The following is a 14,545-nucleotide window of genomic DNA, read 5'->3' as shown; positions in this document are numbered from 1 at the left end:
GGTACTAATGAAAGACATTAATGAGGGAAAATAGGGGAGGGGGAAAGGGTGGGTTTATATGGGAATCCCCTATATTTTGTTTTAAAGATTTATTTCTGCCCACCCCACCTCCATTGTGCTCACTGTCTGCTTTCTGTGTCTGCTCATCTTCTTTTTAGGAGGCACAGGGAACCAAACCCGGGACCTCCCATGTGGGAGGGAGATGCCTAATTGCTTGAGCCACCTCACCTCCCCGCTTGTTGTGTCTCTAATTATGCTTCCTCATTGAGTTATCTCATTGCATCATCTTGTTGTATCAGCTCACACCAGCCCATCATGTCAGCTTGCTGTCTTGCTCATCTTAATTAGGAGGCACTGGGAACTGAACCTGGGACCTCCCATGCATCCTCTTCCCTCCCTATATGTTTGATGTAGCATTTATGTAATCTACAGCTCCTTTAAAAATATATTTTTTTAAAGATGTGGGTAGAGTTTAGGGAAACCACAAGAAATAGAGCAGTACTCAAGTGTGAGTAGCAAGGGGGATGTCTTATCCTTATGCCTCAAAAAGCAAGAGGAGGAAGCCATTATCAGGAATTAGGAGACAGTCATGTAGAGAGGGCACTTTCATAAGGGCTGTTACCTTTGATCTAGGAAAGCAGTCAGTTTAAACCAGTCTTCCAATATCCGATCAAGGATCACTATTGGACAACCTCAGCCAAAACCAGAAGACAAGAGCCCATTGATACAATCCATTCAGGTCAGCCTCCCAGAGTGGAGAAGGATGAAGAGTGGATCTGGAAAGACAAAAAGAAGATATCTGGGGCATGTTCCAAACTTACCTGATAAGGAACTTTTAATGAACCTCCTTTCTCCTCAGCATAGCTCACTTATGTAGCTACTTTAAGTATAATTATCAAGTTCAAGAAATTTAACATTTATATGAAGCATACAGTCTATATTCTAATTTTTTCAGTTGTCCCAATAATGTCCTTTTAGGTATTTACTCCTCCATTATTAGATCCTGTCCAGGATCATGTGTTGCATTTATTTATCATGTCTCTTTACCCTTTCTTTTTAAAATTGTGGTAACATATAAACAACATAAAATTTTCCATCTCAGCCACTCCCAAGCACACAATCAGTGGCATTAAGCACACAATGTTGCACCACTGTCCATTATCAAAAATTTTCCGTCCCTCCAAACAGAAACCCTATACCCACTATCAATTAAATCCCTATCTTCTCCCTACCTTAATCTCTAGTAACCTCTACTTTCTGTCACTATGAATGTGTATATGCTAGTTATTCTATGTTGTAGCATGTTTCAGAATGTCATTCCTTTTTACTGCTGAACACTCTACCATTGAAAGGTATATACTACATTTTGTTATCCATTCATTTTTGGTGGACACTTGGATTGCTTCCACCTTCTGACCATTGTAAATATTTGTTATTATGAACATTGGTGTACAAATATTTATCCAAGACCCTGCTATCAATTATTTTGTGTATTTACCTAGAAGTGGAATTGCTCGGTCATATGTCAGAATCTATGTTCAACTTTTTGAAGAACTGCCAAACTGATTTCCACACTCTGTCTTCCACTAGCAATGCATGACAGTTCGCATTTATCTGCATCCTCACCAGTACTTGTTACTTTCCTTTTTTTTCAATGGTAGCCATTATAATGGTTATGAAATGGTATTTCACTGTGACTTTGAATTGTATTTTCCTAAAGGCTGGTGATGTTGAGCATCTTTTATTCCCCCTTGGGGATATATGGGGACCTCTTATGTTGAGCATCTTTTCATGTGCTTATTGGACATTTTTATATCTGATATGGAAAATATCTTTTCAAGTCCTTTGCCCAATTTTTAATTGGGTTGTTTGTCTTTTTTATTTCAACTAGAGTGGGTGTAAGTTTACAGACAAATCATTGGGAAAGTACAAAGTTCACCATACCACCCACACACACAGTTTTCCCTGTTATTAACATTTGGGTTAGTCTATCTTTTACAATTGATAAAACATTTTTATTATAGTTATGCTGTTTACTGGAGTACATAGTTTACATTGGAGTTCATACTTTGTATTATACAAGTACATTCAGGTAACATATACAATCTAAAGTTAATCACTGTAGCCATTTTCAAGTGTACAATTCATTGGTGTTAAAAATACTCACAATGTTGTGCTACCACCGTTATGATCCATTACCAAAACTTTTCCGTTACTCCAAACAGAAAATATGTACCAACTGAGTATTAACTTCCCATTCCCCAATCCAAATCCTGCCACTAGTGACCTGTATTCTAATTTCTGGCTCTAAAAATTTGCATATTTTAATTATTTCATATAAGTGAAATCATGCAATATTCTCTTGTTTCTGGCCTATTTTACTCAACATGATGCCTTCAAGTTCATCCATATTATAGCATGTTTCAGAACTTTATTCCCTCTGATGACTAAGTAATATCCTATTATATATACATACCATATTTTCTTCATCTTCTGTTGATGGATATTTGGGTTGCTTCTGCCTTTGGACAGTTGTGTATAATACTACTGTGAACATTGGTCTGCAAATATCTACTCAAGTCCCCGCTTTTAATTCTTTTGAATATATACTTAGAAGTGGGGTTGCTGGGTCAAATGGTAATTCTATACTTAACATTCTGAAGAATTGCCAAAATGCCTTCCACAATGGCTGCAACATTTGACATTCCCACCAACAGTGTGCCAGGGTTACTATTTCTCCACCTCCTCTTCAGCACTTGGTATTTTTCATTTCTTCTCTAGTAGCCATCTAGTGGGTGTGAAATGATAGCTCTTTTTTTTAACAAAAGAATTTTATTGATACATATTTATAAAGCATACAGTCCATCCAAAGTGAACAATCAGTGGTATTTTGTATAATCACATAGTTGTGCGTTCATGAATTCAATCATTATTAGAGCATTTTCATTATTCCAATAGTAACAACAATAAAAACCAACCAACCAAAAAAACCTTCATCTGTCAATTTCTCCATACTTTCCATACTATACAAAGCTGCTGTTCTGTTTCTTTCTAGTTTATTTGTATTTATTTATTTATTTTTAAATTTTTGCCTTCCTCAAAATTATTTCATTTCTCTCCCCTTCCCTGCCCCCTGCACCCCATTTGTCTGCTCTCTCTGTCCATTCGCCCTGTGTTCTTCTGTGTCCACTTGTGTCAGCAGCACTAGGAATCTGTGTCTTGTTTGTTGCGTCATCTTGCTGTGTCATCTCTCCATGTGTGAGGTGCCATTACTGGGCAGGCTGCAATTTTTTCACGCTGGGCGGCTCTCCTTACAGGGCGCACTCCTTGCATGTGGGGCTCCCCTATGCAGGGGACATCCCTGCGTGGCACAGCATTCCTTGCGCACATTAGCACTGCGCATGGGCCAGCTCATCACATGGGTCAGGAGGCCCTGGGTTTGAACCTTGGACCTCCCATGTTATAGGCGGATGCCCTATCTGTTGGGCCAAATATATTTTGTATAGATGAATCCAAGCAACATGTAGTACTTTGTATCTAATTTCTTTTCCTTCAGATATTTCCCTTTTTTTTCTTTTTACCTTTACTAGAAGATTATCAATATATCACTATATACTACTGTCCATAGTTTGCTTTGGTTTTATTTTTGACATATTACCATCTTATAACATTAACATATTTGTTCAGTTTCAAAGAAAAACAGTTTTATATATGAAATATTACCATTTGCATATTTCACACAAGGTTTCACTATGCTATACAGTCTCATGTTACATTTCTTATCTTTTTTTCTAGAAATACACATGACTTTAGACTTTCCCTTTCAACCACTGTCATACCCATATAATAAGGCGGCTAGTTACAAACATTGATTTGCATTTCCCTAAGGCTAATGATCCTGAGCATCTTTTTATATGCTTTATTGGGCATTTGTATATTTTCTTTGGGGAAATGTCTATTAAAGTAATTTTATAATTGGGTTCTGTGTACTTTTTTGTTGGGTTGAGCAATTCTTCAGATATTCTGGATATTAACCTTTACCAGATACATGATTCCCAAATATTTTCATCATTTCTGTTGTCTTTTCAGTTTCTTGATAATGTCCTTTGATGCATAAAAGCTTTTACTTCTCATGAGTTCCATTTATCTATTTTTGCTTTTGTTGCTCTTGCTTGGGTGAAAAATCTAATAAACCATTGCCTTATACCAGGTCCTAAAGATGCTTCCCTTTGTTTTCTTCTGGGAGTTTTATAGTTGTAGTTCTTGTATTTAGGCCTTTGGTTGCCTTTTTGAGTTAATTTTTTTATATGATGTGATATAGAGGTCTACTTTCATTCTTTTGCATGTGTATATAGTTTTCCTGGCACTGTTTTTTAAGAGACTATTCCTTCCCAATTGAGTGGACTTAGCATCATAGTCAAAATTCAGTTTATTTTTGAACTTAGTTTGATTCTATACAGATGTCAGCACATGTGCCAGTGCCATGCTATTTTGATAACTGTAGATTTGTAGTTATTAATATTGGAAGGTATGAGTCCTCCAATATTTTCTTTTTCAAGATGATTTTGGCTATTCGGGGCCCTTTGCCATTCCATATGAATTTGATGATTGGCTTTTCCATTTCTACAAAAAGGCTGTTGGAATTTTGATTGGGATTGTGTTGAATCTGTAAATCTCTTTGGCTTGAATTTATGAAATCTTGACAATATTTAGTATTCTAAACCATGAAAATGGAATGTCCTTCCATTTATTTTGGTCTTCCTTTCAAATGATTTATAGTTTTCCATGTGCAGGTTCTTTAAATCATTGGTTAAATTTATTCATAGATAGTTGATTCTTTTAGTTGCTATTGTAATGGAGTATTTTTCTTGATTTCCCTTTCACATTGTTCATTACTAGTTTATAGAGATTGTGATTTTTAAAAAATTATTTGTATTATGTGTGTATGTATTATGTATGTAAAATATGCATAATGTAAAAATCATTTTAACCATTTTAAATGGACAATTCTTTGACATTAAGTACACTGACAATACTGTGTAACAGTCACCACTATCTATTTCCAGACTATTTTCATCTAATCAAATGAAAATCATACTCATTTAGCAATAATTCCTCATTACCCCTTCTCTCAACTCTGGTAACCCTTATTCTACTTTTTGTCTCTAAGAATTTGCTTATTTTAATTATTTCATATAAGAAAAATCAGAATATATTTGTTCTTTGCATCTGTTTATTTCACTCAACAGGATGTCTTCAGGGTTCATCCATGTTGTAGCATGAACCAGCACTCCACTTCTTTTTATGGCTGAATAATATTCCATTTATGTATATTCAACATTTAGTTTACCAGTTCATCTGTTGATGGACACTTGGGTTGCTTCTCCCTTTTGACTCTAATGCCATGGTAAACACTGGTGTTCAAATACCTGTCCGAGTTCCTACTTTCAGTTCTTTTAGTTATATACCTAAAAGTGGAATTATCAAGTCATACAATAATTCTATGTTTGACTTTCTGAGAAACTGCCAAACCATTTCCCACAGAGGCCGTATTATTTTATATTCCCATCAACAGTGCATGAGGGTTCCTATTTCTCTGCATCCTCACCAACACTTATTATTTTTATGTTTTTAATAGCCATTCTAATGGGTATGAAGTGGTATCTCATTGTAGTTTTCTTTCCAATTTTATTGGTACATATTAATAAAGCATAAATCCATCCAAAGAATACAACCAAAGGTATTCAGTGTAATCACATATTTGTGCATTCATTACCCCAGTCACTCCCAGAGCACTCTCTATTCCAATAATAATAATAATAAACAAAAAACAAAACTTATGACTCTTAGTCTCTCTATGCCTGATCTGGCATACGTAGCTGCTATTCTTTTTCCTCTTCTCTAGTACATTTGTATTTATATTTTGTAAAAACAGTCTTATGTATGCAATATCACCCATATTCATGTTTTACATGAGGCTTTACTGTCTTAAACATTTCTATGTTACAGTTTTTAGTTTTCCTTCTAGTAATATATATGGCCTTAGACTTTCCTTTGCCACCCCCATCTGACCCATACAATAGACTGCTGGTTACAAATACCATGATATGCTTTATCATTTCTATTCGTTTCCGAAGATTTACAAGCAATCTTTTTAACAATTCTGCACAGATTAACCCTCAGCTTTCCATTGTCTACTCTCCTTCTCTTTTCTGGTGACCTATATTCTAATTATTAACTTCACGAGTTTACACAGTATATTTAGTTCATAATACCATAGGCATACAGTATTTATTTATCCTTTTGTGTCTGGTTTGTATCACTCAACATAATGTTCTCCAATTTCATCCATGTTGTCATATGCTTCACAACTTCATTTCTTCTTAATACTGTGTATTATTCCATTGTGTGTATATACCACAATTTGTTTATCCATTTATTAGTTTATGGACACCTGGGTTGGACAACAACACTTTCCATCAACTGATGCAAAACTGCTGTTTCGGGGTGCAGTGCTCTATAGATGTCTGTTAGCTCTAGTTCATTTATCATATTATTCAAGCTCTCTATTTCTTTATCCTTTGTCCATATGTTCTATCCAATACTGAGAGTGGTGTATTGAAGTCTCCAACTATTATTGTAGAGACATCTATTTCTCCCTTCAGTTTGCCAGTGTGTGCCTTATGTATCTTGGGGCATTCTGGTTAGGTGCATAAATATCTAGTATATCCTAATTCTTGGTGAATTGCCCCTTTTACTAATATATAATGACCTTCTTCATCCATTATAACAGTTTGAAATCTGTTTCGTGCAATATCAGTATTGGTACTCCAGCTCTTTTTGGGTTATTATTTGCATGGGATACCTTTTCCAACCTTTCACTTTTAACCTGGTTGTTTCCTTACATCTGAGGTGGGTCTCCTGTAGACAACATATAGACAGCTCATATTTTTTTAATGCATTTTATCAGTCTATATCTTTTGATTGGGGGGTTCAATCCATTAACATTCAGTGTTTTTACTGTAAAGACATTACTTCATCCATTTTGTCCTTTCCTTTGGCTCTCTGTTGTCCTATCATTCTATTGTCTGTCTTCTTACCTTTTAATTTTCCCTTCCTAATAATCTTCATTTCCAAACTCTTCTCCAAATCTCTTGCCTTTGTTTTTTGCCTTTTAGGTCATAGCAACCCCTTAATATCACTTGTAAATCTGGTCTTTTGGTAACATTCTATCAGTTTTTTTCTGTCTGTGAAGACCTTGAACTCACCCTTGTGGCAGTTTGATATTTATAAATTCCAAAAAATATTGATTATGTTCATAAACTGGTCTGTTTCTCTGGGTGTGATACCGTTTAATTATGTTAAGTTCAAAGGCTTTACATTTACTTGATTAAATCAAGATTAGGGTTTTGATTCAACCATATCATTAGGGCTTGCAGGGTTGAGTCCCTGCCCCCTTGGTGGGGCTATGTAAATGTATGCTCAATCAAGAACACAGAAGTAGATACACCTAGAAGAACACAGAGGAAGAGAGACAGCTCCACAGACAAGGCAGGGGTCTCAGGAAGAGAGATGAGCCAGATAGTTTGCAGCTGAAGAAAACAGAGCAGCTGAGAAGCCCTGAGAGAGGAACCTTATGCCAGCCTACAGCTGAGATCAGAAGAAGCTGGGACCACGGAGCTTTAAGAGGAAGAAGGAAGGCTGAATTCTTGCAGACATCACCTGCCATCTTGCTTCAGTACATGGCAAATGACTTTGGGTGAGAAAGTACCTCCTTGCAGCTTATAGCAAAATGTTAGAGGAAAGAGATAAGCTGATAATTGTTTGGCACAAAGAAAACAGAAACTGATTCCAGAGATTATTTGAGAAATTAATTAAATTTGGAACTTTTAAGACAGGCTTGAAAATGCAATTACCAGGAAAGATTTGTGGGAAGTTTTACTGTCTGATGATGTGGACCCATGCTTCCTGCATCCTAAACCAACAAGCTTTTTAAGAGATCTGTATGAACAAAACCTCTGTCATCCTGGACTAAAAGAGACATGGTAGGAGGAGCAATGGAAGGGAAAATGACTTTAAGGAGAAAACCACAGAAGCTGAGGTCTGGAATTAAGATATTTCCTTGGACCAAGAGAGGGACTCCTACCCATGTGTACAGAGAGGGTGAGTTTGCCCCAGCATTTTAAGAGGTTGAATGTTCCAGCCTGCTGTTCAGGGAGAGTGTTGCTGTCCTAGGCTACAGAGAAGGAGGAGCACATTCCCCTTAGGTTGGGGACAGTGAAGTCACCACCCCATTGCTCTGAGAGGGGTGGGCCTATGCTGCATAGATTAGGAAAGGCCAGGTCACCACCTGACTGTTCTGAGGAGATTGGGCCTGAATGCCAGAGATTAGGGAGAATGTGCTGCCACCTCACTGTACTAAGGGGTTTAGACTGTACCCCAGAGATTGGGGAAAGTGTGGTCATCACCCCACTCTTCTTGGAGGGTGAGGTCAAGAGCTCAGTCACCACCCAGATGCATGATGAGGGTTGAACCAAGAAAATGGCCATTGTGCCAACCTGTGAAAAGGGTGGGCCCCAATGAAGCCCCAAGGAGAAGAAATGACATCATCATCCCAGGGTCCACAGAATGGAGGAATAAAATATAGATTAGAGTGGACTTACTGATATTCTACTATAAAACTATTGTGACTAGTAATGGAAGAAATTGTAGCATTGATGTGGAGAAAGTGGCCACAGTAGTTGCTGAGGGCAGGGAGAGAGAAGAAGAGATGTGATGTGGGGGCATTTTTGGGACTTGGAGTTGTCCTACATGATATTGCAGGGTCAGATGCTGGACATTATATATCCTGCCATAACCCACTGAATGTAGTGGGGGAGAGTGTGAACTACAGGGTAAACTATTATCCATGTGGTGCAGCAGTGCTCCAAAATGTGTTCACCGAGTGTGATAAGTGTGCCATAATGACGGGAGGTTGTTGGTGTGGGGGGAGTGGGGTGGGGGGATGGGGGGTATATGGGAAACTCATTTTTTTTTAATGTAAAATTTTTTGTGATGTATGTATTTTCAAAATAATACAAGTTACAAAAATGATGGGGGTGGGGGTCGGGAGTGGGTTATATGGGAACCTCTTATGTTTTTTTAACCTAACATTCTGTGTGATCTATTTAATTTTTTTTTAATGTGTTAAGAAAAAAAAAAGTGATTCTGAATGACTTTGGAATCTAATGAAACTGTTGGGGACCTCTCACTCACATTTCCCTCCCAAATTCTCATTGTGGTAATGCAAATGTTTAGCCTATGTCTGTCCATCTGTATTTGGAAGCAGATAACTACTTTTATAAGTTTCATAGGCCTACAGGCAGAAGAGACTTTGCCCCCAAGACAAATTGTGTTCTTATAACTGATTATGATGTGGTTTTATACTCAGCATTGTTACTGAAATGATTAAGGTTTTTTTTTAATATTGTCTTTTGGGGATTCTGAGGGTAGAGTGTGGCGGTTTGAGATTATTTATGAATCCCTAAAAGAGAAAGATTATGTTTGTAAACTAATCTATTCCTCTGTATAATATCCTTTGATGTATTAAATTCAAAGGTTTTAAGTTTACTTGATAAAATCAATTAGGGGTTTTGATTTAACCAAGTCAGTAGGGCATGAGTCAGGTTGAGTCCCCATGCCCTTGGTGGACTTTCAAGAAGACAAAAGAAGAGAGAGAACTCTGTTGTGTGTGATCCTGGGGCACCAGGGAGAGATGAGCCATGTGCCTGATAGTTTGCAGTTGAAGAGAACAGAGCAGCTGAGAGGCCTGGAAAGAAACAAGCTCTATGCCACAGACTGATATAGGAAGCCCTGAGAGACTAGGCAGAGATTGTCAGTAACCATCTCACTTCAACACATGTTGATGTTGGTGAGAAAGCATTCTTGAGTTGGCTCTTTAGGGCCTTTTAACTCTAAGCTTCTACCCCCAAATAAATACCTTTTATAAAAGCCAACAGAATTTCTGGTACTTCTTTTTTTTTTTTAAGATTTATTTCTCTCTCCCTCCCCTCCCATTATCTGCTCTCTGTGTCCATTTGCTGTGTGTTCTTCTGCGTCCACTTGCATTATCTGATGGCACTGGGAAACTGCATGTCTTTTTTGTTGCTTAATCTTGCTGTGTGCAGCACCATTCCTGGGCAGGCTGTGCTTTTTTTCATGGGGGAGGGGGTGCACACCTTGCGCATTGGGCACACCTATGCAGGGGCGCCCCTGCATGTCACAGCCTACTTGTGTGCGGCAGCACTGCACATGGGCCAGCTCACCACAGGGGTCAGTAGGCCCTGGGGATTGAATCCTGGACCCTCCATATGGTGGACAGACGCTCTATCAGTTGAGCCACATCCACTTCCCTAGAAGTTCCCTTTTCAATAGAGTTCTTACTGGAAGAGTAACTTGGATCACTGTGAACTCACCACGTTGTCGTCAATCTGCATCAGGGATGTGGCTGTGTAAAGCTGGCTCAGGTCCGTGTCCTCCAGGCTCCGGGGTTTCTTAACATGGTCACCAAAAAGAGCTTGCCTGTGTGAAAGGATGATTTTCTTCATGTTGTCAGCCATGAGGACGTTGTAGAACCTGCAGCACTGGTCCCACTACATGAAGGTCTCCTGGGCCCTCAGTGCACTGTACCCTTGGCACATGCTGAAGCAGCACAGGTCCTTTCCTTGGTTGGCCTGAGTCTCCCCCAAGTATTTGTACATAATCTTACCACCCAGGCTAAAGCCCACGACGACCAGCTGGGTCAGTGGGTATGTCTTCTTGATGTAGTTGACCATGGCTCCAAATTCCCACGTAGGTGAACATGCAGGGTGAGGTCAGTTCGATGTTGGGGAGGGCACCCAGGTGGTTCAGCACAGCTCACCGATAGCCATTTTTCTGGGAATAGTCGACAAACGTGCGGATGTACTGCTTCTCACTGTGATTGGCGATTCCAGGGCAGATGACCATGGTGATGTCATCTCCAACTTAGTGCTCAGCCAAGGGCTGGAAGAGGTCAAAGGTGGAGGTGGCTCCGTCAGACATGGTGATGCACTTGCAGTGTCCGTAGGGGTGTGGCGACCTCACCCTTCCCATCTTCCATACAGGGCCATCTGGATGTGCCCACATTTCCCCCAGATCAACGGTGGAATGTATTCTTTGGTCAGAAGAGGACAGAACTTGAGCAGAAAGCGTGAGAGCCCTGAGTCCTGGAAGTAGAAGTCGGGGGCGGGGCAGTGTGGCTCTTCAGATTCAAACAGCCAACGATCACATACAGCACGGCTGCCACCGCGGCCAGCTTCACTCTGTCACACACAGGTGGGAGCTCAGGGGTCTCCAACAAGGCATTCATCTTGATCCTATATGGCTTGCTCCTCTCTACTACAAATAGTAATTATCCTTGAAGAGTGTATGGCTGGGCTGGTCAGAGGAGTTCTTTTATTCAAATTAACCTAAAAGCTGTGTGTGGGTGACGACAACAGTCCAGCTGGCCCCCAGTCTGGCTCCTGCAGTCTGCGGCTGCCGGTGGCGCTCATGGATATGCAGCAGGTACCCATGGCCAGTGCCTGGTACTATTCATCAGCACTCTTGGCAGACACATACAGGGCTATAGTGACTGATCTAGCCAGTAACTCAAATGGAGAGATACCATACAGTGTATTTGGGCCTGGTTTGAATGCACAAGATAGTTCAAAAATTAAGTCTCTTTTAATTTTTATATATTTTCTAAACACTTCCAATGTAATGTATAACATATCAAATGAACTTATTTTTATTTCTTTACTTTTTAATTCTACACCTTTACCAATAGTGATGTTAATTAACAGGTATTTTACTTTAGCAGTACAGGAGAAACTACTCTTTCCATTGTTTATGAAAACCAAATATTCCCAAATGGAATCAAGGTTATCTTTCCTTACCACCACTTTAATATGCAGATTGAGATGACCTCTGACAGGTTTCTCTGTTATGAAGCTACTTTTTGTTACCAATTTAGGTTTTTACTTAATAATAGGTTCCTGGAACTTACCATTTATGTACTTCAGATTAGACAATGTGTTTACAAATGCCTTATAATTAACCATAGCCACATAGACTAGTTACTTTATTTAAATAAGATTATTACAATTAGCAGCCAATGAAATTTACTTTATCCATTTATGAGAGAACAGATCTACATTTCCTACTTAATTTCATTAGACATAAACTTATAATTTTCAGCATCTTAAAGATTTAATACATATAATGTTAATTTATTTAGTTGGAATTTTGTAAACCTAGGGAGATTACATCCAAGCTAAATAAAAATGAAACAATTATAGTTTATGCAAGGGATGTTCTTTTTCTCTTCCTTCACAGAAGGATAAACCCTCTTATTCTTTAATAAAATTCTAAAGCTGTGAATAATATTAAAAGCTTACTGACTTCTAGGTTCTGGAATATATTGTTCAATTTGTTTTAGTCATAATTTAGGGAAGACCTTTCCATAGCTTTCAAGGACTTTTCCTTACTGAAATTTGACCACCCTTACTGTAAGGCTGTTAAAAGGTTTAAATTGGGAAATCACAGGGCAAACTATGATTCTTAATTCCCCAGCTTAGAAGACAGAGTTTTAAGCTAAACTAACATTTCATCCCAAGGTATGAAAATATACAGTTGAGCTAATAGGTAGTAGACACAAATAAAGAATTAGACACAGACACACACAACTCAATGTTAATTACAATTTTCACTCTCTTATAAGTTTGACTGTAAAATAACATTTAAATTATCTCTTTGAAGGCTATTTCTAATTAATCTACACTGTGACCATGCAGTTTTGCACAAGAATTTCATTCCTTTTAATTACTGGCTTATAACCAAATTGTTCCCAATGCTTTAAAATACAATTTACATTTTCCTTTACTTCAGAGCTTTGCTTATTTCCCATTTTGACTTTAACAGACCTTGGATGAGCAACAATAATTCCAATAAATACTCACTGAGGTCATTTAAATCTCAGGGCATCTGATTTCTCTCATGACTTGCTGCTTTTGGGAACCTCAGCACCCAAGGTAGGAGGCCTCCCATTCCCAGTCCTCAGTGGTAACAGTACTCTGGCAGCCACTGGACTGAAAGAACAGATGTCCAACTCCAAGGGTCGAGAATTCCACTAGGCAACAATCTAGTCCACACCTGGATAATCACGAGGCAAAGCAGGGTTTTAACACCAGTGGAAATATGGGAATGTATTAGCCAAATGTGTGCTGATGCAAAGTACCAGAAATCTGTTGACTTTTATAAAGGGTATGTATTTGGGGTAGAAGCTTACAGTTACCAGGCCATAAAATGTAAGTTGCTTCCCTCACCAAAGTCTGTTGTCATGTGTTGGAGCAAGATGGCTGCCAACATCTGCAAGGAGTCAGGCTTCCTCTCCCTCTTAATGCTCCATGGTCCCAGCTTCTTCTAATATCAGCTGTAGGCTGGCATAAGTCTCTTCTCTCTCCCGGGGCTTGTTTCTCTCCAGGCTCAGCTGCTCTGTTCTCCCTGCAAGGCCAGCTGTACACTGTCAGGCAAACAGCTTATCTCTCTTCCCAGAGCCTTTGCCTCCTCTAAGGGAGCCTTCTCTCTTTCCTCACAAATCTGCTGCTCTTCCCAGGCTCCAGGATCCAAACTCCAACTAACTCCTCTGCCTTGTCATTTTCTCACCCTTGGTGGGCAGGGACTCAACATCCTACTGACATGGCCCACTCAAAGCCCTAGTCATAATTTAATCAAAAGTGAAACCTCTGAATTCAATACAATCTAAGGGTATCATTAGGTCAGAGGAATAAACAAGTTTACAAACACAATCAGTACTTTTTTGGAATTCATCAATAATATCAAACTGCCACAGGGAGAGGGGGGATCTCAAATTAACCTTCCCCTGAGCCATAGGGGGCAGAAGTTGCCTTGTTACAAACTGGGAAGACTAGAGTAGTTACCATCACAAAGGTGAGGCCAGCCGGGAAATAACCGTAAGCAAAGACAAGGGTGAGGCTAGTGAAGTAACCTTAATCAAACGTAAATTAGTCTAATAGTAGGTCTAGGCCAAAATCCACCCAGTTATAGCAATTTTAGATATTATCCTTCTGCTGTTTATAATACAATGGCATCTATATAATTATCTTAACTCTTAAAGTTTCTAGTAAGCTTTTAATTTAGAACAAATTGGGTACTTTAGTTTTTTAACTAAGCAACTAAAACAATTTTATTAGTAACAATGTTGGTAAGTTTTCCTACTTTTCTAGCAATTGAACTAAATCCACTTGTGATTTTTACATCAAATTCAACTGCAAAATAGTATGACATTTAAAGACTCATATTTACCTTTCACTGTTATCCAATTTGTAATAGCTGAACCCCAAATCTGATTTACAAGTTTCTAGGCACAAGCAGACTGACAAATTAAAGCAAGCACAGATTAGAACAGAAGAGAGAATTTTACACACTCAGTTTAGGAAAAGACCTGAACTTTGAATCACCTTAACGCAAAGCTCACAGTGTCTGC

At 38.7% G+C, this 14,545-nt stretch overlaps 1 long non-coding RNA gene and 1 pseudogene across 2 annotated transcripts in view; both read right to left on the bottom strand.

Moving 5' to 3' along the window:
- Nucleotides 1–13,536, bottom strand: part of LOC139439875 (uncharacterized) — a 58,782-nt gene extending 45,246 nt beyond the window's left edge. For both annotated transcript variants that reach the window (XR_011649948.1, XR_011649949.1), the window contains exons 1-2: nucleotides 13,365–13,536; nucleotides 623–776 (exon numbers count right to left, since the gene is read on the bottom strand). This is a non-coding gene — a long non-coding RNA (uncharacterized lncRNA). The remainder of the gene's footprint in view (nucleotides 1–622; nucleotides 777–13,364) is intronic.
- LOC101418817 (monoacylglycerol lipase ABHD2 pseudogene) lies at nucleotides 10,440–11,368 on the bottom strand (annotated as a pseudogene).
- Nucleotides 13,537–14,545: the final 1,009 nt, after the last annotated feature.

The sequence above is a fragment of the Dasypus novemcinctus genome, chromosome 10 (assembly GCF_030445035.2).
Source record: "Dasypus novemcinctus isolate mDasNov1 chromosome 10, mDasNov1.1.hap2, whole genome shotgun sequence".
Taxonomy (NCBI): domain Eukaryota; kingdom Metazoa; phylum Chordata; class Mammalia; order Cingulata; family Dasypodidae; genus Dasypus; species Dasypus novemcinctus.
This window is presented reverse-complemented; position numbering and strand designations above follow the sequence as displayed.